At 37.7% G+C, this 25,184-nt stretch overlaps 1 protein-coding gene across 4 annotated transcripts in view; it reads right to left on the bottom strand.

Annotated features, from left to right (window-relative positions):
* LOC136856717 (transcriptional regulator ATRX homolog) overlaps positions 1-25,184 on the bottom strand; it is a 462,565-nt gene that overhangs the window by 277,521 nt on the left and 159,860 nt on the right. The gene's annotated exons all lie outside the window — the stretch shown is intronic.

The following is a 25,184-nucleotide window of genomic DNA, read 5'->3' as shown; positions in this document are numbered from 1 at the left end:
AAAAACAAATGATCATAGATATGTCTCTCAGTCATGACCATCCACCAACGGTTGCACGGTTGCTAGAGTTACACTTCCGTTACACGTTCTGTGGCGGTAACTTCCATGACACATAATTTTGGATGACTCCCAACCATAAGCCATGTATGTCAACAGGACAGCTTTGAAAAAAAAAAAAAAAAAAGTGTGAAAACTGAATTCAGTGCTCCTAGCTGCAGTGGAATCTATTACTGTGCTTTAACTTAGCACTGTCCTGTCTTGTTCTAGTGTAAAGGCAGCAATGACACAAAACTCAACTTTGCCAAAGCTGACAGCTTGCCCCTCGAAGGCGCAATATACTGTGTTCAAGAATTCAAGGTCATTTCCTCTTATCGCGCAACTTTCTCAGACCATCCTGTGCGAGGGCTCTTATCTCTGTTGGAAATCACATTCCATACACAAGGGATGACAAAGAACATTTTCAGGTCTGGGACATATATGATCACACTAAGCGGTAAAGGCAAAAAATAGAATAGTGTTAAGTGAGGTATACAGACTTAATACGAAGGGCATCGAGACTTCAAATTTACGATGTACTAAGCGGGAAAACGTGTTAATGAGGAATGTACTAATGAGGATTCACTCTATATTACAAAATTCCTTTGTTTTGTAAACTTGAAAAATAATGTAAAATAATTGTTGAAGTAGTATTATAAAACTAAGTAATAGCAACGTGTTTGTCTTGCAGTATGCCACTGTTCATGTGATATTCACATAACCTCACTCCTGAAAAGACATAACCTCACTTCTGAAAAAATCCAGCGATCTTTAGCAATATTATTTAACTACTAGCATTCAAGACATTTATAACTCACCTCGATATTATTAAGGTATTCTTATGCAGATAAGGTACAAGGAAACACTTCTCAAGTCTTCAGGTCTAGTTCAATGTTCAATATGAACGATAACGATCTAGGTTCAAGGAGATTAACCGACGAATATTCGGCAATCAAATCTGAACTTAGATCACGAAGAAATGATCTTAGATTAGCGTTTATACAACGGAAAATCGAAGTTCAACTTCACTGGCAGCTATTTTTCCTCGTTAAACTCAGATCAAATGTTTTAGGGCCGGTATTATAATGGAGGTTTAAACTGTTGTTTCAGTTTAAACTTCAGTTTATCTGTTAGTCGCGTTTAAAAAAACTTAATCTTAAGTTCAACCAGAGGTTAATTTTACTGCCACTCAACTACCATTTAAACTGAAGTTTAAGGATACATAACTTTACAACATGACAGAACGAATGGATCTCGAAGATATTCTTGAGGTGTTTGAAGAAATACTAAGCGATGATGAAGAAGTGCTTCAAATTATGAACGACAGGCACCATGATTTTTTCAAGCAAAGGCACGTTAATATCATATATGGAATGAAACAAGAGTTTTTATAGGTTTAGGCTTACAAAATAGACTGTCATAAACCTATTTCAGCAAATTGGTGTCAGAATAAAATATGCAACAAAAAGGTAAGAATCTAAAAATTACTTTTTGAACTGTCTGAATGTCAAAAGTGTAAATTTGAGAAAATAAAGCAAATTCCTTCTATTTCAGAAATCATGCTGCAGAGGTGCCAACTTTGAAGTGGATTATCAGTAATTGCCCTCCGCCCCCGAGAAAAACTGAGTCAAGTCCAAAGCATGCTCCTTCCTTCTTGATAATGACACCCCTTTTGCCCTTCCCTTTAGCAATCTATCCAAAAGTATATCATATTACACAATAACATTTGTACGCAACATGTTGGTTCTGTGATAAAACATTCCTTGTAGCTTGTTTCTCACGCAGCAGCTGCTTTTCAGTGTAGGTTTTCTTGAAGCATCCTTCCGACTGTGATGACGTTTTCATTTTCTGAACCATAAGCGATACCAGTGCAGATGTGCTTAATGTAGGCCTCACTTCTTTCTCAATATTTTTGCCAACTGTCAGGTACTCTTAACACAGCAAATACAACATTACTGAAGGATTTGTAGTGGAAAAGAGCAGCACCTGAGCTCCTTCATTCACAATGAATTTTACAACGCTTATGAGTAGCAAAAGGAAGTCACGATCGAATAAGTATCGCTGTCAACTCACAAGCATTGAAATAAAGACGATTTAGGAGAAAGACTCAAAAGGACTGAATATTTTTCCTTTTCTTTTGTTTCTGTCAAAAATTATTTTTTCGTGATAATGCCAGCTTTTCCGTAATAATTTCCCCTTTGACCGTAACTCCGTAATCGTGAGGTGAAATCCGTAATAATTACGGACAATCCATAATAGTTGGCACCTCTGCTGCTGTAGAGCCCCTCAGTCAGCTACTAATAACACTATTATTTAATGTTGCCGGTAGTATGTTTCTTACAATGGGAGATTTCAGAGGAATTCATAAGGCCACTGTTTCATGGTCTATATTGCTCCACAGCAAATAAAACTGAATGGATGAAAACCATAACGGTATAAGTGACACTTTTTAAAAATGAGTTAAGTGCAGGATGTTAACTCCGGGAGGATGTATCCTTTCACCAGCAAAGAGGTACAAGTGATAGCGGTAATATTCTGCGCTCTAGTGATGGGTGGTATAACTACAAATAGCATGCTTTATATGAGTGTACATATGTTTAAATGCCTTTTTCTCTGAATGACCAAAATGCTACTTATACCATTATGGTTTTCATCCATTCAATTATCAACACAGGAAAATCACATGTCGGTAACGAACAGTTTCACAAAACTGCTCAGTTTCCCAGAGTGATCGGTGCCACTGACTGTACTCACACCAGAATAGAGTCCCCTGGAGGAGATTCTGCAGAGCAATACAGAAACAGGAAGGGGTTATTTTTATTAAACGTGCAGGTTGTAGCTGATGGAAATCTTTGTAGACTTCTTCACATTTTCATACTTTACTCTCATTTTTTACCTGATCTGGGTATGCCATCACAATAAGAAATTCCTCAGCAAGTTTCTCCCAGGCCAATAATGCCACAGCATTTCTGTACTCATTGCATAAGTAATTCTCTTTCCTTGCAAGTAAAATTAAGACAAAGTTTACTGTTTTTATCAGCCATTTTCCCTACATGAAGTAAACAAAACATTATCATTAGCCATCTTTTCTCGCAAGTCACTGCTACGAAGATTGTGTATTTCCTTCTTCACCTCAGTTTAACTTAGACCGGTCATTATAAGACTCAACATCGGGTTACACTCTAGTTAAAGTTTAACTCAATATTCAGTTTAAACCTTCATTATAATACTGGCCCTTATATAGCTAGGCCTAAGGGTACAACCTTAACTCTTTCCGCCCTGCTAAAACCAAAAGTAGAGATTTTTAGTTATTTTGTAACTGTTGGGTTTGATTCACTGTCGCTAATCATAGAGTTTAGGAACCCTGCTTGCCGATACGACACCTTACAGTTATTTAATCTGACACGTTGGCACTATACAGCCATTGTTTATTTTGTGATTTGCGAGAATTTCGTATTGCCACTGCCGTATTGTTAAAATCACTAGTATTACTTTTGCGGATATAGTTAAAGCATATTTTCTTTTTCTGTGGGATTGCAAATCTGTTTGTGTAATACCAGGAAGGAAATTTTGTTTCAACCGTACTTACCTAACCTTGTCTTGTCACGACTTTGGTACGGTTTGCAGACTTAGCCTTTGTGTATTCTTATTGACTTACGGTATATGTACATATAATATATTTGCTTGTGTATATTATTACAGCATGGTTTCTCTTTAGTCTGACAAGTAATAACAAGATTCAAAAAGTGAGCTGAATTATTTACACAAGGTAAACACCGAAGATTATGGTTCTAGAAAGGCGTATTTCAAAATAAAGGCAGAAATATATAACATTACATTGAGTGAGGGTGAGAGAGAGTGTATGTGTGTATTTCCTTAATTACTCATTAAGCTTGAAAACTGACTTAATTATGAATATCTTAATTGATCATTTACTTGGGTAAGGGAACCTCCATTCTTGATACTTAAATGAGATTAGTTTGTTGATGGTTATGTCTCGTGATTTAAATATGTAACTAGTCAAGTTGAAAGCAGTGATGAGCAATTAAAATAAAAATTAAAAAAAAGAGTGTACAGTGGCGGTATTTGTCTTTTAGTGTATAGCCTTAAGCGACGAGTACTATAAATAATCACAAACTGATATACAATTGAGGTGTATAGTCTATTACATGATTCGTTGCATTCAGGAGTTCAGTGAAGCAACCTTGATAAGATCTCAGGGGACGGATGGTTTGTCTTTCATTCCGTCAATTCTAGTCTGAAGAAAGCACCTTATGCCTGTTGCTAACGGTAACATTTTCTGTCAAATTTATTGTACAATAATTTAATTTTATACAATTTCTGTTGCTCATGGTCAAATTCAAGTTTTATAAAACCTTTGATAAAATTTTTCATAAAACAGGGCATGTTCTATTAACGAACCAATCTGCAAAGCTGACATCATGATGATGCTGGCACTACGTCGTGAGAAGATTGTGAAGCTTGATTGTAAAAAACATTTCTTTTTAAAATGGCAGGATCCAGGTGGACTAAGGAAGCTGGTTAATGCGTTCTTGAACATACGATTTAGTTGGTAATTTTCACTATTTTCGGTTCCTCTCCTACTTGTCTGAATTTATGTTAGATGTTGCTCTTACCGTAATTGCTTTAGGTTTGGTTACTTTTCATTGATTTATTATAAGTTCTCTTTGACTTGCAATCATCTCACAGGTTATACAAACACTGCTTGCCTATTTTCTTTCTCTGGCTCCGCTGACTTGCGTCGTTTTTCTTGCCTGTTGATTGGTTACATTACCTTGACATGACTGCTTGCGTCAACCGGCAACTTAATTTCCAGCTGGTACAGAGAATGTATTCTTCCGCGTCTTTCTACTTTAACATTGGTCATTTCTGTTATTTGCTTTTTGCCTTTGTTATATTAGTAATTAATTGGAAATTATTAATATTCTTTCTGGACTTCCTTTCTCTAGTTATTTTGTATTTTTTGATAAGGTTTTTTATGTGCTTTTTAGTAATTACTACTGTTAGTCTTACAACACTACTTTATGTCGGATCTGGAACCTTCTGCAGTGCTTCTTAAGGACTGCCCCTCATCATGTTCTCCAGGATTCGGCTCCTCACTCTCAACGAGCAGCTCACCATAATTGCTGCTCCGCAGCAACCTGTATGCTGAATTCTTGTCGAGGCTCATATTTTCTCCGCACGCACTGGAGGCGGCATTTTGACGACGTGCATTTCACTTCACTTTGCTTGGGGTCGTTGACCTGGGTTTTGCTCACCTGTTTGAATTAAAGCATGTCAAGTCGAGCACTTTCGACACTCCTGTAGCTGGCCTGTCCGGCACTTTTATTCTCTTACTGAATTCTACTAATTGTAGCCTGGACTTTGCATTCTGCACAAACTTGTGCATTAATCTTACGAATATTTTAATCTACGTTTTTGTCAGCATGTCTGTTTCTGGAAGATGACATTTTTACTCAACTGGTTTGCCTTCGAAGAGTTGTCTATAGCACTACAGTGTTGGACTATTTATTTGCCAGTTACAGTTTGGCAACCATTTCTTTTAATTGTTACTTCCCTGGTGGAGAAGTTAGTGCTGCAAGTCTTGCTTCAAGTTTGGTCAGTAAATTTCGAGTCTTCGCTAATCTATTGGTCACGGAGACCATTTCTATATTCAACTTTGTAATTTTTGATGTCTTTAATATCTAGTTTTTTTTTTTTTTTTGCTAGTGGCTTTACGTCGCACCGACACAGATAGGTCTTATGGCGACAATGGGAAAGGAAAGGCCTAGGAACTGGAAGGAAGCGGCCGTGGCCTTAATTAAGGTACAGCCCCAGCATTTGCCTGCAGTGAAAATGGGAAACCATGGAAAACCATCTTCAGGGCTGCCAACAGTGGGATTCGAACCCTCTATCTCCCGGATGCAAGCTTATAGCCACGCGTTCCTAACCGCACGGCCAACTCGCCCGGTTTAATATCTAGTCACGCTGTTAAATTTCAATATTGGTCTGGCTTGGACCAGCCTTCAAGTTAATATAATTTTTTTCAGATATTCTGAATATTGTCAGCTTCAATTTATATTTACATTTAAGTGCACGGCCAGTGGCCGTTTTTGGCTCAAAGATATGTGTACGCTACCTGTTTTCAAGTTTAGCCATTGTTTAAATATTTCAAATTATTTATTGTTGTATTCTTAAAGATTATAATAAATGTTGCGACTGCTGATCCCTTGCTTTTCTCACTTCCCGTAAAACTTGGAAACACTCTCTGGCTTTCCTTGTTTTCTCCAGAAGCTGTTAGTGTTTTACTGGACCAATACCAGAAATATCCTTGTTTGAACGAAGTTAAAAAGCCAATTTACCACAACAGAAATCGAAAGAGAGGGGCAGAAAACACAATCGCCGAATTCCTATATGAATGATCTTCTAACCTCAACTAATTTTCGACCAAGGACAGCAATCCTCTTTTGATCCAATCCGGAGTCTAGCATTTCCTGGCATTTTTTTTCTTCCTTTTTACCACTGTACAACATATAACTGCAGCTAAAGCAGCAAGTTTTGCTTTGTTTGTTGGAGCCATACTCTCAAACACACTGTAAGTTGAACACCTAATTCTTGGTTTAAAAGTTTATCGACAGATGGCAGCACATACACATCTTAGTTGAGAAGTGAGTTCATAGATGGCCATCCTGATGCTTCCACGGATATTATAAAAAAATTTCATGAGCAACACAACTTGTTTTCACCAAATTTTTATAAATTGTACAACAAATTTTACGAAATAATTTACCGTGTGCAATAGGCATTACCCAAGTCGAAGAGCATGCCACCACACCATGGTTTTTGTTGACCTTGTTTGTTGTAATACAAAGCTTGCGAGACTAACCAGAGCCAGGCGGTTTCTTCACAGTGCATTTGAACGCTCTGTATATGCTTTGGTCTTCCACTATTCCCTCCACTTGCCTTTTCCGATTAAGTCCCGAGTCGTATAGGGAATTTGCTGATACCATTGCAGGGACCAATCAGGATAATAAGACATACTCATGTTAACAATTAAAAATAGGCAGGCCACCTTTTTACGTTTACAAGCTGCTCTCACTTCATCATTCCACCATGATGTTCGGCTTTTCCCATCTTTACACACAGTTGTCCCTAGCCATTCCCTTGGTATTTCTACTACAGTATCCCTGTATGCCACCCATTCTCTTTCTATATCCTGAACCTGCTTACTGTCTACTGTTTGAAACTTCTCACTAATCATATCCATGTACTTCTGTATAATTTCCTCATCCTGGAGATTTTCTACCCTTATTCGTTTGCAGACAGATTTCACTTTCTCTACCCTAGGCCTAGAGATACTTAGTTCACTACAGATCAGATAGTGGTCTGTATCATCGAAAAATCTGTGGAAAACTCATACACTCCTAACAGATTTCCTGAATTCAAAGTCTGTTAAGATATAGTCTATTATGGATCTGGTACCCCTAGCCTCCCATGTGTAGCGTTGAATAGCCTCATGCTTGAAGAATGTATTCATAACAGCTAAACCCATACTAGCACAGAAGTCCAGCAAACGCTTCCCATTCCCATTAGCTTCCATATCTTCCCCACATTTACCAATCACCCTTTCGTATCCTTCAGTTCTATTCCCAACTTTTGCATTGAAATTGCCCATTAGCACTATTCTATCCTTGCTGTTGACCCTGACCACGATGTCACTCAATGCTTCATAAAACTTGTCAACTTTATCCTCATGTGCACCCTCACATGGTGAATACATGGACACAATTCTAGTCCTAATTCTTCCAACTGACAAATCTACCCACATCATTCGCTCATTTACGTGCCTAACAGAAACTATGTTGCGTGCAATGGTATTCCTGATAAAGAGCCCTACCCCAGACTCCGCCCTTCCCTTTCTAACACCCGTCAAGTACACTTTATAATCTCCTATCTCTTCCTCGTTATCTCCCCTTACCCGAATATCACTTACTCCTAGCACATCCAGATGCATCCTCTTTGCTGACTCAGCCAGTTCTACTTTCTTTCTTCCATAAGCCCCATTAATATTGATAGCTCCCCATCGAGTTCCATTTCGTTCGCCAAGTTGTTTCCAAGGAGTCCCTCGTATGTCAAATGGGAGTGGGACTTTGTTACTCCCATAGGTCCGAGGCTTACTTAAAATGTTCTGAGCTCAGTAAATTCATGAAGCAGGATGCTACCCTACTTACACATAGTCCAAATGAGGATCTCTCCTCTAACGGGTTATGAACCACCGGTGAATTGTATAGTCCTAGCCGCCTGAGCACAAGGAGGGCCATGACTCAGAATATGTCCGAGATGCCCACTCCCATTCCATAGCAACTGGTTTCCGGACTCTCGGGACCACTTACTAGGCCACTAAGCCTTTTTCTAATCTATGAATGAAATAAACAGCTGTTTATTTCTGTATTTGTAATATTCCATTATTAGTTTCAGGCCATTCATTTGGTCTGGGCAACTTCTGTATGGGCGAAATCCTCCTTGGTATTCTCCAAGTTTTGCTTCCAGAATGTTTATCCTATTGTAAATTATGCGGGAGAAAATTTTGTAAGTGCAGTCCAAAAGGGTTATTCCTCTGTAATTGTCTGGATTAGTTTTATCTCCTTTTTTGGATAATGGATGGATTACACCCGAGGTCCAGTGTTCTGGGATTTTCTCTGTGATCCACATTTTGACTAGATGCTGATGTAAATTTATGATTGCTGGTTTCCCTGCATTTTTCCAGATTTCTGCAAAGACTAGGTCTTCACCACATGCCTTATAATTTTTTAGTTCCTTAACTGTGAATTCTACCTCATTGATAGTTAAAAGTTTGTTGAATGTCTCTGCGAGGGTATCTTCATTTTCTTGATTTCTATGGGCGAACCTTCCTATTTTTATCTCTCAGCATTAATATTGGGGGCTCATAATTTTTAAGGTATTTGCTAAAGGTTTTATAATAATCTTGTGTTTGTTTTTTGTTAAAACTCTCCTCTATCCTTTGTAAGGTATTTTTAAGCTGTTTGCGTTTGGTTTGTCTGATGATTTTATGGGTTGACTTTCTTTGTTTTATTAGTTCTAAATTTGATTTGTCTGATTTTTGGGCTTGATGATTTATCCAAGCTTGGTGTCTTCTTTCAATTGCCTGGTCACATTCTTCATCACACCACTCATGATTTTTCCTGGGATTTGTTGGAGCTAACTCTTCTACTATCGATTTCAGTTTGGTGGTCAGTTCTTCTAATGTATTAGTGTTGACAGATCCTTCTCCTGTTTTTCGATAGTACTCCCTATTATTTATTAAGGCGGTAAGGTAAATTTTTTTCTATTTTTATTTGGAGGTCTTTTCTTAACCCTTGGAGTTAATTTTATTTTGATCTTAACAACATAGTGATATGACCCTGTGTCTTCCCCCCTTAGGACTTTCTGTTATATATGTGGCCAGTATACAATTAAAGGCCAGAAGCAAAATATTACACAATTTATAAAAAGCCTGTACTTGGCATATTTTAACATGAAGTTACGTGATCAGGACAAGAATTTCGCATCCCATATTGTGTGTAAAACGTGTGTAGAAAACCTGCGGCAATGGTACAATGGGTTGTTGCCGTCAATACCATTCGGAATCCCAATGGCTTGGTGGGAACAAAGAAATAATTTTGACGAATGTTATTTCTGTGCATGTAAAGTGTCCGAGTTCAATACGGAAAACAATTGCAATCTGATTTACGTCGCACCGACACAGACAGGTCTTATGGCGACGATAGGATAGGCCTAGGAGTGGGAAGAAAGTGACCATGGCCTTAATTAAGGTACAGTCCCAGCATTTGCCTGGTGTGAAAATGGGAAACCCCAGAAAAACGTCTTCAGGGCTGCCAACAGTAGAGTTTGAACCCACTATCTCCCGGATGCAAGCTGGTAATACGAAAAACAAAAAGCACATTGTGTATCCCTGCCTTTCATCTGCCATGACCCCCGTACCACATGGACCCGATATTCCTGTCCCAAAACAACCAATACATTTACCAGAGAGTGTATCTTCGTCATCTTCAAGTGCAGAGGATGGTGATGATACCTTTGTACCGGATGATTAGGATAAAACTCCACGTCTTCATAATCAGTGTGTCTGAAGGTGACACTCCAGAGATAAAAATCAATATTTTGGTGATTTTGGTGAAACTTTTTTTATGACAATTTGAAACGACTCGGTTTCTTTTTTCTTGTCACAAAGTTATTCCGCTGAATTCAAACAGTTTATCGCTGTAATAATGCTTTATTTGCCAAGTGTAATTTTACATTTAAATCCCACTTTTCTTTCATAATATTCTGCCAAATGTAACCAAATTTTTTATGGTATATGTATCACAGCTCTGCCTGCAGTATCTACTGGGTGGACTGAGTAGCTCAGTGATTGCTGTTGCCGGTCCCAAGCCCGTAAAAAAGAGGAGGGTTGGTTTAAAGCCATAAAATTACAGCCAGAAAATAAACATCTTGAAGCAATAAAGAGCACAAAGGTTCCATATGTTAGTGGTGGTACCCCAACAGCGTCTGTTTCACATGTTAGTGGCGGCTGAATAAATATCCTCTGCGGCTAATAACCGTGGTTGTAAATCAGAGCTTGCTCCACTTAAGGTTGATAACCTTTGATAGTCAGATATGGAAAAGTTCTTTAGTAAAAGAATTCCACCGTCCAACCCCTTAAGGATGGAGAAGACTACATCGGATTCGGTGGGTAGTCGCCTAAAAGACAAGAATGAATTTGAACACTCAAAAATCTATATATATAAAGCAAGATGTTCTGAATGACTGATAATCAATGCACAGCAAAACCTACTGGAGATAATTGCATGAAAATTTGAGGACATGTTCCTACCGTAGCTTAAGATGTGCACTAAGAAAGGATTTAAAAAAATTCCTATTCTAAAGGGGTGAAAAGGGGTGAAATGTGATTTTACTTTTTTGTTGAATTTCTCCGTTTCTGTGAAAAATATTGTACTTATATTCATTCAGTTATTTATTTTCATTTATCATAAATACTATTTCTAAAGAAATTTTTAAAATTTTGATTTTAAAGGGGTGAAAAGGGGTGATATGTGGTTTTACATTTGTGTTCGATATCTCTGGTTTTTGAACAATATTGTACATATATATTCATTCAGTCTTCCAAATCCTCTCAGTCGTACAGCAAAAATCTTCCATTTCTTGAAAAGTCAATGGAAATATATTTATTTTCAAGATTTTCCAAACTAAATAATCCCTTGCGCACATGAATCTTTGGCTTTTGCCAATTAAAAATGGCCACGGCACTTTCCAACATATAAGTGTACGCGCCAATTCACTCCGCTTCCGTGTATTTTAAGACGGTAATAAACCAAATCCTTAAAGAAAATAAAATACAATTAACAGTATATAGGCCTACATATATGAATGTTTGTGAGTGAATTCATGAGAAGTTGTTTTACGCTGCGCTGATAGCGCAACGGTTAAGACAACGGACTACATACTGCAAGAATGCAAGTTCGAATCTGCCTGTTGGCGGCCTTTTTTAACACAGGAATATTGTTTTATCAATGAGATTTATTACAGTTTTATATTTTGTTAGTGAGTTATGCAGCCGCTTACAGTTTAAATGAATTGTTTCATCAGTACAACTGGTAAAACAGGCTAGGCGAAAGCAGTACCAGTTCGGAGCGCGCATGCGTCATTAGCAAAGCTGTCTACGGTTCGAAGATATGTCACTCATATTGACGAAGGAGAGACCGGAGGCAACTTGCATAATACTGTCGACCAGTAATCAACTGAGTGTGATAGAACTCTTGAGCAATAATGGTCTGAATCTTGGCAATCCTTGCTAATAACCATTTCTCCTAAGAAGAGTACCAACATTTCATATTAGAAGTTTCAACGTACTGTTGTGTGATATTTCAAGGAGACAGCTAGATAACAGACTGCAGTGTGAAAACGTCTTTTTCATGCATACAGCATAATGGCAGTAACTTATCTAAACATTAATGGTAAGTGTTGCCACATAACATTGTTTCTATTGCAGTTGACGGTGCACGTCTATTTAGATCTCTTTCTTACATTTCATATTCTACTCAGTTACGGCACAATGATGTTCATGAAGCTATTGTTTCGTAAGTTGTCTCCATTTTGTCCGAAAATCATCTTGATAATAACTATTCCTCTTCAGAATAGTGCCGACTTTTCGTGTCAGAAGATTCAACTTATGATGGAACATGTAAGTTGACGGCAGCAGGCAAAATATTTCCATTCCGCTTTGAAGTTTATCGTGATCAAAAGTTATATTGGACATTTAGTGATGAAGCTAATCCCGTAAAAATATTGCGATTTACTGGTAATCTCTCTAACGGACATTTTGAAGTACTGTAAATGATGTCTGTGCGAAGAAACAAGTGCATCATTCGTTGTTACAAAAGTTTCTGAAAAATATCGTACTCGATACTCAAATGCTACGAGAAAAATACCATTTAAAAAAGCAGCAGCCACATTTTTACAGAATAATCCTTCCACACGTACCACTGCTGAAGTAAATACCAGAAGAAAAATCCCGAAGTCCATAGAGCCGCAGCAGACACGTACCAGAAGAATAATCACAAGGTTCATAGAGCAGCGGCAGTCATGTAACAAAAGAATAATCCCAAGGTTCATAGAGCAGCGGCACCGACATACCAGAAAAATAATCCCGAGTTTCATACAGCAGTGGCAGCTACACACCAGCAAAATAATCGCGAATATCACAGGATAATTCAAATGAAATATGAGCAACATCACCCTGGGGTCCGAAAAGAAAGACGATTGCGTCCATGTAAAATTAAGTTTCGTTCCGGGATGTCTTATGATCCTGAAATTAATTAGGAAGATAACAGCTTGATAACCACTGGTACAATGATCCATAAATGCCAATTCTGAAATGATCTCAAGTGGAAAGATGAAACACCAGGCATGTGTTGCGATTCTGGCAAGGTTCAGCTGCCACCACTCTAATCTCCTCCTGAACCATTGCACAGTTACTAATGGGTGCCCATCCAGATCATGGTCATTTTTTTGATCGAATTAGAAAACATAGCAGCTGTTTTCAAATGACATCTTTTGGTGCTAAGCAAGTCATCCAACTCGGCTTTATCCCAACTTCCAAAGTACAAAGTCAAATTTAGCATTCCATAGGCAGTCTATTGCCAAATGCTCATCAAGACCCTGGATTTTTGCAGATTTACTTTAATAAGACGGCTAATGAATTAAATGAAGCATTGCTTACATATTTTGATGCAGAAGAAATAGAGTATAAATCGGTCAACATGGTATTACAAACAGACGATGCTGTCAATTATCCAGTAGAATTCCTAAATACTCTTAATCCTCCAGGATTCTCATCTCACGAACTTCGTTTGAAAGTAGGAGCACCTGTAATATTGTTACGTAACCTCAAACCACCTAAGTTGTGCAATGGTACTAGATTACGTGTGACGGGGTTAAAAAAATAATAGAAGCTACTGTTATTACAGGAGAATTTCATTTAACAGCAAACTCTGAATACACGTGAAACTTTTCAATTCCGGCTGAGGCCGGGACGGGAAAACACATCATTTACGTTTATGTCTTACATTTCTTACGAAAGTCGAACGCATAAGGTTGGTTCGGTAGACTTCAAAAGAAAATGGGAAATAAAATAATATAATGGGACATAACTCAACTATAACGCGAGCGAAGCTGCAGGCAAAGCACTAGTACATACATATAACCAAACATATAAACACAGAATCAAACATAGGCATCTTAACCCATTGCCTTGGGTTCCCATAAATGCAATGACTGAAATTTCCGTCCATCCTCTTTGTTGCTTTGTTGAGGTTTCCAAGGATACATATTGATATATCCTTGCAATCCCAACATGTCTATGAGATGTTGGTAATTGCATTTCAGCTATCTTTGCCCTTCAGCTATGTATTTCGCCGCCAAAGAGTCTAAATATGATAAAGTAAATTGCCGCGTAAAGCTTTAGTGCAGGTAAAGTCAATGTCATGGCCGAGTCGGATGACGCTCGAATATTACATTTTTTGGAGGAAAGCGATGTCAGTGACGGTTTTTCCGATGAAAGTGATACTGAATTACCTTTGAGTGACATTAGCATTAGTAATTCCGAAGAATTAGATGACATTATTGAAGAAAATTAAGATGGGGACGCAGGTGGGCGTGTTCATAACCTAGAAGACTGAAAGTGAACACAAACAGACAGTGTACCAAATAATATGTGGTGTAATCTTCTTGCTACCACAGAGTCCAGTTCTCCAAGCCCCATAGTTTTTCTTCTGCTGAAAGAAGGTATTGATGCGGTTTGTCAGTCTTGTATTTATTATTATTATTATTATTATTATTATTATTATTATTATTATTATTATTATTATTGTTACCGTGTTTTGGTGGTAGTTATGCATGAAAGAAGGTGCTGGGTGGTGAATAGGTCTCAAGCTACTAAAGTGAAATTAATTTTAAAATTTAACAAGGTTATATTTTCTTTGCAAAATTAGGTAACAACAAATAGAACAGGTACTTAGTAGCCGAAACACGATTGAAAAATACATTTACATAGGTACCCCATTTGGGGATTCAAAAGTCAGAAACATAATTCTTGAGCAAAGAGCCCAACCTTACAATGAACACCATACAACAAAGGGGCCGAAAACCCCCAAACATGCCAGAAACATTTGCTTCCAATTACACCCAAAAGCCTCCTTGAGGCAGAAACACAATTTTCAAGAAAGGGCAACTTCCCCTTAAAATCCAAGCCTATCATAGGCCACTCCAAACTCCACTTTTAAGCTGTCCTCCAAGGACGCATACACAGGGGTAAAATACCCAACCTACTGAGGTCTGTTAAATGACAAGAAAGTTAATACATGACCTCTAAAATACAATTTGAGAGGAGGCGAATTTGCACTCCCAATACACTTTGCTTAAGACCTACTTGGCACTAGGCCGTTAATACAAGGGCTAATCCCATACTACAGAGGTGACTTAATAGCAATTTACATTACATTACGGAAGAATTGGTTGAGAAAAATAAGTTCACCTCAAGACGATGTGAGTGGGAGCTCGAGAGGGTTAAGCACTCTCTATCCCGATATGTCGTTTTAAAAGAGAATATATGAAAAGTGTAGTTACATTTTAGGAAAAGGTTACATGGTTGAACGCTTAGAACCCGCCCCGAAAGTTAAACTGCTGAGCTAGCAAAGAAAGAAGTTATTAATCGGCCATTACCTTGTTGTTGACCGCTGCCGAAGAAAGAGGCGCTTCCCGCCCCCTGCTATGTACTTAACACACCGAAAGATGGAACAGAAGTGGCCCGGAGACCCGAAAATCAGCAGTTTATATCCTCTCGCGGAAGGTTCTAGGCGTTAGGGGAAAGAAAACACCCTCCCACAAACTCTTTATTGGGTAGGACCCCGCAACAGATTCAAGTTGGGGGAAAATACACCAGATTGGTCAGAAATTAATAGAAGAAATTCGGGATTGGATACATTCATAACAAGGGGAAGAAAGGGGTAAATATTGCCAACTTAAACAATGACAGAAAGAAATTTAACAAAGAACAAACTCTTGAAATTAAATTTTCTCCAAAAAAATAGTTCTTTGACTCCGCACTAGGTTGCACTATTGTAGATCTTCAGTAGTGTCCTCTAGAAGAGAAAGTTCACACTTCTTACTTCAAGCGAAACAAAAACACATCAAAAGTGACACAGTTCTAAAACTCCAAAATTTACAGGTAGTGACATCTTCTGAGAAAGTAGAGAATTAATAGCGTAGATAAAGTTCAGACTTCCTCCAGCAGAGGAGTTTCACCTGGCGCAATTTTTAAATTAGCGGCGTGGAGGTGTACCGCCCGGTACAATTATTATTATTAATATTATTACTATTTCGTTATGCCTGACTAATGAGCACAATTAAACTTATTTAGCTGATGTAGTTGCCTTTCCCTTCTCCCAAAATTTCTTCATCTTCTCACTGTGGCTTTTCTTGCGAAGTCTGCTATGACTGCAGAGGAAAAAAGAAGGGAAAGAACAGCGGTGAATCCCGCTATGAATGTGATAAGTGTAAGGTGGCAATGCATGTATATGAGTGTTTTAAGATCTAGCACACTGTGTTGAACTATTGTTAGAATGTGAACTGTGTTCTTGGAAGAGTGTGTGTGGCCTTGGAAGAGGCCGAGTGCAGGTCTTTCGAGTGGACGCCGCATAGGCGACCTGCGCGTCTATGAGAATGGGGCCCTACCTATGATGAATACTAATGCTGAAGACGACACACACACCCAGCCCCCGAGCCATTGGAATTAACCAATGAAGGTTAAAATCCCCGACCCGGCCGGGAATTGAACCCGGGACACACTGGATCAAAGGCCAGCACGCTAACCATTTAGCCATGGAGCCGGACGTTTCAGTGTGTTGACTTGCTGTAGCAATCAATGTACATTTATTTTCAAGAAAAATTGCAGTTCAATGGGTTAACTACATTGTGATGCATAATATAAACTCCTTACTGGAAACCAGAAAGCTCAAGAACTTCACAGACAAATTAGATAGGCAAAATATTCTTGTATTTCTTCTCCAAGAAATGAGAAATTTAACAGAAAATCTGTTTGAATCTCAAGGTTATAGAGTGTACAATGGGAAGCCAGGTCAAAGGGTCATAAAATAGTGCCACCAATATGGTACAGAATTTCTAGTAAATTTGAAAATAATAGATTCCGTAATTGATTTTAAAGCCATCTCACCGAGAATTGGGATTCTAACTTTACAAACCATAAACAAACTTTACATCATCATAAATGCTCATGCCCCTACCAATGAAAAAAAATTTGAACAAAAACTCTGTAAGAATGATAATTTCTGGGATCACCTTGATCAAACAATGAATAAAAATAAATATGAATAACATCAAGATCCTTATAGGGGACTTTAATGCTCAACTGGGTAAGGAAAAGATGTATCGAGATGTAGTAGGAAAGTGGGCTCCTCATAAATATACTAACAGAAATGGCCAAAGACTCATAGAAATTTGCAGAATCCATGGACTGATCTCCAAATCTACATATTTTAAAAGAAAACCACACAAACTTAAAACTTGTAAACATCCTGATTGGACAAAAGGAGAATGGCAGCTAGACCATGTATGTATGGACAAATTCTTTCACACGGAAATCCACAATGTCGAAGTTGTAAGGGGATCAGACACTGGTTCAGATCACTACTTAATTAAAATCAAGATTAAATTTACTCCATTAAGAAGAAAAAGACAAACCAGAGTTGGAAAGAAAAGGACATACGACCCTCATCAATTAATCCAGAATGCCCAATATCGGCAAAGACAAGAACTAGAAGACTAACAGACAATTTAGATGACCTAATACCAATTCTTAAACAGAATGCAGAAGATCTACCTCCATTAAATCCCAGGAAAAGACATGCCTGGTGGACCTCTGATTGTGATAGAATGCATGAAGAAAGACATCAAGCTTGAAATGTCAAGCCCACGAAACAGAAGAAAACGCCATGAACCTCAAGAATGTAAAAAAGTATTCACCCAAACAATTAGAAGAATTAAGAGAAAATATCAAAGAGATTTAATAAATTCTATTGAGGAAAATTACTACAAAACCAATTCTAGGGATTATTACAAAGCCTTTGGTAAACAACTGCAAAAATATAACCCCACCACATTAATGTTGAAAAATAAAGATGGAAAAATAGCACATAACATAAGGAAAACGCAGAAATCATGGCAGAAGCATTTAACAAGATCTTGAACAGCGATGAACCTGAAAAGCTCTTATTAATTGATACACATACCCCGATAAAAACCAAACCAGAAACTATAAACCCACCTACAGCAAAATAAGTTGAAACAGTGCTTAAGGAAATGAACTACAAAGCATGTAGAGAAGACCAGGTTTGTGCAGAGATGTGCAAATATGCCGGCAGTGCAACTGAGACATCCCTACATATAACAGAAGATTTAGATATCAGAAAAATTCCCAGAACAATGGACAACAGCTATAATTAATCCAATTCATAAGAAAGGTGAAAGAAGTAATCCAGACAACTATAGAGGTATTTCCATCCTTGACTTGATGTATAAGATTTTTTCTAAGATACTATATAATCGGATTAAAGAACAACTTGATCAAGAGTTATGTGAATACCAGGGAGGCTTCAGACCTTGGAGAAGCAACTCTGAACAAATAACAACTTAGAAACTAGTTGTGGCTTATTACAGAAAACGAAACAAGCCCCTTTCAATAACTTTTATAGAATTCAAGAAAGCTTATGACTCCATCCACAGACCATCATTATTAAAAATGTTAAGACATTTTGGATTTCACCCAAAGCTAATCAAATTGATTGAACTTACTCTAACTAATATAATTTCTAAAATTAAGTTCAGAGGAGAACTTTCTGAACCATTCTTGGTAACTGGTTTAAGACAGGGAGATGGATTGTCACCTCTTCTTTTTAACTGTGCACTAAAGTATGTTATGAGGGAATGGTACAAGAACAACTCGAAAAATATAAAAATTGGAACCCAGAAGGATAACATACATTTGAACTGTCCAGGATTTGCTGATGATCTAACTTTTCTGGCCAATGATATTCAGGAAACAAAACAACAAAATTAAGCTGGGAGACCAAGAAATAAAAATTGCAGAAAAATTTAAATATTTAGATGAAATAATCACATACAACCTAAATGAGAAAGCAGCATGGCAAAATAGAATAGGTAAACTGGTTAGAGCACAGCACGTTACCAAGAATACATATAATAAGTGTCTCTCAATAGCAACCAAATTGAAACACTACAAAACAGTCACCCAGCCACAAATTACGTATACATGTGAAACATTATTCAAAACAAGAAACACAGCTGCAATAGATAGACTACTCAAGTCAGAAAGGAGAATTGTGAGAACCTGTTTAAATAAAATGTATCAAGTAAACGGGATCTGGAGACTAGCTTCCAATGAGACAGTTTATAAAGAAATGGAACCTGTGAGTAGCACAATGTAAAAGAAACGAATATCATTCTTAGGAAATCTAATACAGTCACCAGAAAATAGAATCAGTACAAAAATAATAGAAAAATTATGGAAGAGTTAGAGTAAGAATAATATTAAATGGATCACAGAACTTAAAGAAGACATGAGAGAGTTGCATATTACAATACAAGATTTAAAATACAAAACAAATACACTCAACATATTGAAAGATAAGCACACTAGACTACAGACAAAAAGTCAACAAGCAGTAAATAGGAAGAGTGACTCTAGAAGCAGAAAGAAAATTACATTCAGAAAGGATAAAACAGTATTGGGCTGACAAAAAGAAGAAAACCTCCATAAACCTGACTTAAGTAGTCCTATGTTGGTTAACAAATTAAAATAAATAAATATGTATTACAGCTATATTAAGAAATCTGCATATGGAACTTTTGATTGCAGAATTTTTTCAAGTAGTAGAATTTTTAAGTCCAAAATAATATAATGTAAAAATTACCTTAGTATGATATATATTTTTACATAAATTATGTACAGAAAAATCGATACGTAGTGCTTTTAAAAGAAGTATTATCTACCTAATTACGAATTTAAATTAACATGTTAATTAAATTTCATGAAAAAATTATTTTGGAAAAAAATATTAATTGTATATGAAAGAAATGTTTGTGATATCTCTATTTTTATGTAGGTGACAATCCCACAAAGTTTCGTGAAAATCAATGCATTAGGTAAAAATATATTTTTATCTCCAGTGTCCCCTTAAATGATTTGGTGCGTGACCTAGGCCTCACTAAAGAAAAGAGTGAACTTTTAGGATCAAAATTGAAAGAGAGAAATTTTTTACTACCTGGGAAAAATTCATATTGTTACAGAAATCAGGAGGAAGAATTCCGGCAGATTTTTGTTGACGAAGACAAACTTGTGTTTTGCTGCGATATCCGTCTGCGATGTCGTCTTGGAACTATTTACCAAGCAAAGGACTGGTGTCTATTTACTGATACTAGTAAAAGAAGTCTCGAAAGTGTTCTTCTGCACGATGGAAAAAAAACTTGCTTCAGTGCCAGTTGCCCATTCAACATATCTTTGTGAAAACTATCACAATTTATCTATGGTGCTGCAGAAACTGAACTACAATGAACACAGATAGTTACTGTGCTGTGATTTAAAAGTGTGCAGTATCATGCTAGGGCAGCAAGGAGGATATACAACAAAGCTCCCATGTTTTCTGCGCGAGTGGGACTCTCGGGACAGGGATTGTCACTGGTTAGTGTCTGAGTGGCCCAAGAGGAAACTGTTCGTGTCTGAAGAAAAAAAACATTGTAAATTGTCCATTAATTGATCCTCAAAGTGTGTTATTGCCCCCTTTAAATATTAAATTGGGAATTATGAAGCAGTACGTGAGGAGTTTGGATAGAGGCAGTCCCTGCTTTTGGTACCTCTGTCAGAAATTTCCAGGACAGTCGGATGAAAAATTTAAGGAACGTGTTTTTGACAGCCCGCAAAATCGGAAGCTTATGAAGGATCCAACATTCAGTACGACGAATGAAACACAGCTTCAGGCATGGGAATCATTCGAGGATGTTTGTAGCAAATTCTTGGGTATTGTTAAAGATGTCAACTACCATGCTGTACAACTTTCAGAAATTGGGTTGCTGCACGAGCTTAAAATTACATTTCCTGCACAGTTATCTGCACCTGACGAGCCAAACATGTCCTCGGACACTCCCGGCACTAAAAGCCATACACCATTTCATTTTATTTGAATTATTTTCCTGCAAATTTAGGAGCATTCAGCAAGGAACATGGCGAGGGGCTCCATCAGGATCTAAAAGAAATGGAACAAAGGTATCAGGGGCGATGGGATATCTCCATGATGTCAGATTACTGTTGGTATCTAGTGAAAGATAACACTACTGAGGAACACAAACACAAATCAACACAGCGTTCATTCACATCAAAGTGTAGCAAACAATAGTGATCTTGTAGGCAGATTCATACATTCTAGCAATGAACATGTTACTTTTTTGTATATTCATTGCAATTTGATCATGTCCCATTTAAATTACATATATTATCTATTATGGAGTTTTCTATCAAAATTACAACAATACGTCAAATTGGTTGCGGCATCAGCCATTGGTTGTGGCATCATACTGTAACTGTACGAGTGTATGACTCGCAACTTTTAGGTTAGGAAGTTGTCATAAAAATAATTTTAATATAAAGTAGTAGGTATCTTGTGAGTTTTGAATTGAGATATAGGAACATTATATTCTAAGAAGAATCTGGTTGTAGGGAATTATGTATTTATGTTTCTTTATATTGGTGTAACCTAAAGTTGTGTATGAATCTGCTCATGGCATAGCAGTAAAGTTTATGCAACTAGGAAAACAGCTACTATATTGATAAAGACAGTTGAAGTTGGTTTAAAGTGTGGCAACATGTGGATTTTGGCAGACGTTGTGCTGTACGGAGCGAGTCTGTATATGTGTGTGTGCTACAAGTTTATTGCTATTATCGGGTATTATTGTGTAGGACTGTTACAGTTGCTGATTATTGCTATTGAGGTCACTGTTGACGACAATTGATACCGCGAAGTGGGTGCTGCACAAGCATTTTTACGGGAGCTTTATTACTAGACAATTACAGAGTCAAGACGGCATTGCTCGTTTATGGACATTGCTAGTGAGAGGTTGGTGAGAGATGGTGTATGGTAACAAATACAGTAGAGACTGTATTTGATGGTAATGTTTGATAAGACTATCGATTTTCCCTCGCCGAGGAAATGCTTATTGTAAGCAGCCTTTAAATGTGCAGTGTGAAGGTAATATGTACTGTATGTGGTTCACAGAACTAATTACGTGATGAAATAAGTTGTAGCCCAATTGTTCATCACCTGCGTATTCTTGGAAGAATACCACGTGTTTGTAAACTATTTATCGCCTCAGTAACCAGTATGGACTCAGTGTGTGAACAGTTTTCCTTCATACTTGTTTGGCTCTAGTTCTCTTCAGTTCACGAAATTTGATATTTTATTCGCAGACACTTGACTTGACATTGTACGTAGCCGAGATTTGATTTAATATCACCTAGCATGTTGAGGTGCATTATGTTAACACCTCATACAGTGACATTACTTGGTTTTCTGAAGTGGTGATGGTGCTTCTTGTTCAGTGTATATACAGTATGAGGTCAAAATGGGACGAAGATCTCGTAGCTTACTTCTAAATTGTCAGCAATAGGCCAAGCAGTCTGAAATCTGTATAAAGATGAGGGGAATTGGTGCAGTATTTCCTGTGTGGTGATGTTTTGGATTAACCAACCAACCTATAGATGGTGGCAAATTGAAAGGCTCAGAAGTCAAGATTTAAGAAGTGAGCGTTGTGTTGGGTTAGGGATGCACTTAGCAAGTACCGGTAACTGGTTTATATCATAACGCGAGTTGAGGCATCTTGCCCTTCCTAAATAATACTTTGAGTGTAAATTATATGTGCTGAATCTATTATAAGGTATGTATGTACAGTGTAAATATTAAGTTGTTTGTGAGTGGACAAGATGGAGATGTAAATTTTTATTGTGAGTAATATTAGACTTTTGATAAACTTTAATTTTCAGTAAATTTAATAGTTAAGCGTATGATGACTTATTTATGGAGGGAAAACCTGGCATGTTATCTAAATTCAATTTCAGGGGTAGACAGGTAAGGTTATATAGCAAGTTTGGAGCATCGTCAGCCTGATGACTGTCGCCTTGCAAGAAGGAGTTATGTCATGCTCTGTGAGTCAATTATTCCTGTAAATTGTTTGCAGGTGGCGTCTAGTTTCATTTAAACCTTATCCTAGTGACTATTCATTCACGTAGTGTTTTCTGTTCAGCCATACAGTTTCAATACACAACCATTAACCCAGCTCAAGGGAGACAGAGTCATCTTCCCTATCCTTCACTTCAGTAATTCTTGTCTGGTCCATCCACGTTGCGGGGGTGGGTATCCTCCACATCAGTAGACCGATGTGAAGGAGAGCGAAGTACAGGCAGGGACCCAGTCTCACAGGGTATAACGTGAAACCCATGGCCAGGGTTACGGGTGAAGACCTTAACAGCTTCTTACGCAGAGAAGGAGACCTTCGGAATGGCGAAGATGGTGGATGAAGCAATCCATCCTCTCTGGGGAAAATTTAGAGTCTATGACTCGATGAGTCTAGTGTCAGAACTAAGACGAAATGCTGGTTAATAGAGCAAACGCCTGAAAAGCCTTACATCTGATATGTTTTTGACATGCTCTATTGGTGAAAAATATCTAATTCCTCCATTGGAATTTAGAATTTTCCATTCGGAATTGCTAGGCGGGCAATAATTCCATTGTGGAGATTTATCTCCCGTATGCAGTTATCAGACTGTGCCTCTTATAAGGGCTTTTGATAAGTTCACCTGCATACACTGCAGCGTCAGTGGGTAGGGTCTGACACATCCCACTCTGATGAGTCTAGTGTCAGACTTAAGACGAAATGCTGGTTAATAGAGCAAACGCCTGAAAGGCCTTACATCTGATATGTTTGACATTTTTGACATGCTCTATTGGTGAAAAATATCGAATTCCTCCATGGGAATTTAGAATTTTCCATTCAAAAAATAGTCTATAAGAGATTCACTTTTCCATCCCATCCATATCTTGTGACCTTATGGCTTTTTCATTTTTGATACTATGAAATCAACACTGAAATTAATAACAGACAAAGTAAAGGTACAACATTTTATCATCAAGTCAGAGACCTTTTATGGGATGACAAAGTACCTAAGAGAACGAAATAAACATTATATAAACAGTATTTCATACCAATTGCAACATAGGGACTAGAAATGCTGGTAACTAAGAGACAAGATAGTAAGATCCAAGCAGTAGAAATGAAATTTTTAAGAACATTGGTCAAGAAGACAATAAGAGATAGAATTCAAAATACCGGGTGAGTTAGCCGTGTGGTTAGGAGCGCGCAGCTGTGAGATTGCATCTGGGAGATAGTGAGTTCGAACCCCACTGTCGGCAGCCCTGAAGATGGTTTTCTGTAGTTTCCCATTTTCACACCAGGAAATTTATTAAGGCCATGGCCGCTTCCTTCACATTCCTAGGCCTTTTTCTATCCCATCGTTGCCATAAGACCTATCCGTGCCGGTGCGACGTTAAGTAAAATAGCAACAACAAAAAATCAAAATATTAAAATCAGAGAAGAGCTAAAATAGAACCGTTGGTACAGAACATACAGAAAGCAAGACTGAGATGGTTCGGACATATAAAGAGAATGGGAAAGGAACGGGTAGCACGAAGGGAATTAGAAAGAGAAGTTAAGGGAAAGTGACCAGTTGGAAGACCGAGAAGAAGGTGGATGGATCAGATTTGGAAGGACAGTAGAGAAGCTGGATTGGATGTGGCAGAAATAATCGAGCAGGAAAAGTGGAAGGACAGGCTTGTTAACCACACCCGGGCGACTGGAGTGGGACATTGATGATGATGATGATGTCAAATTAGGATTTCAAATAGCAGAAAAACTATGTGTAATAGGCAAAAACGGTTTACATATTTGAAATCAGCTCACCTAAATTAGGGTAAATCACCTCTTCAACCTTTCGGCGAAGAGATTTTTTTTTTTTTTTTTTTCTGCAGGCCAATGTAATCAGCCTCACACGTTGTTAACACTGCTGTACATAGGAGTAAGTGTAGCTTCCTGACGTAGCTTTAAAAGTCAGGGAGAAAATGCCTACGGACTTTATTTGTAGCAAATGGAATTCTATGTACACTCGGTAGTACTAAACATTAGGCAACATATCCTAGGAGTACATTTCTCTCAGACTTGCCTCACATTCTCTTTCGCTGCAAGACCCTCTTAAGAGAATGGCTTGTATGTTATCCCAGGTCATACACTATATGTGTGTGAAATTTTATCTTGATTCATCAAGTTGTTCAGACGTAAGAGTTCCACAAAATTCCAAACATATTTTCACGTATATTTTATTAGTAGGGATTTGAAACCAATTTCAAAATTGACTTGTACAGGCTGTTTGCCTT

The sequence above is a fragment of the Anabrus simplex genome, chromosome 1, assembly GCF_040414725.1.
Source record: "Anabrus simplex isolate iqAnaSimp1 chromosome 1, ASM4041472v1, whole genome shotgun sequence".
In the NCBI taxonomy this organism is placed as follows: domain Eukaryota; kingdom Metazoa; phylum Arthropoda; class Insecta; order Orthoptera; family Tettigoniidae; genus Anabrus; species Anabrus simplex.
Note: the sequence above shows the minus strand (reverse complement) of the source record. Positions and strands in the feature narration are given on the sequence as shown.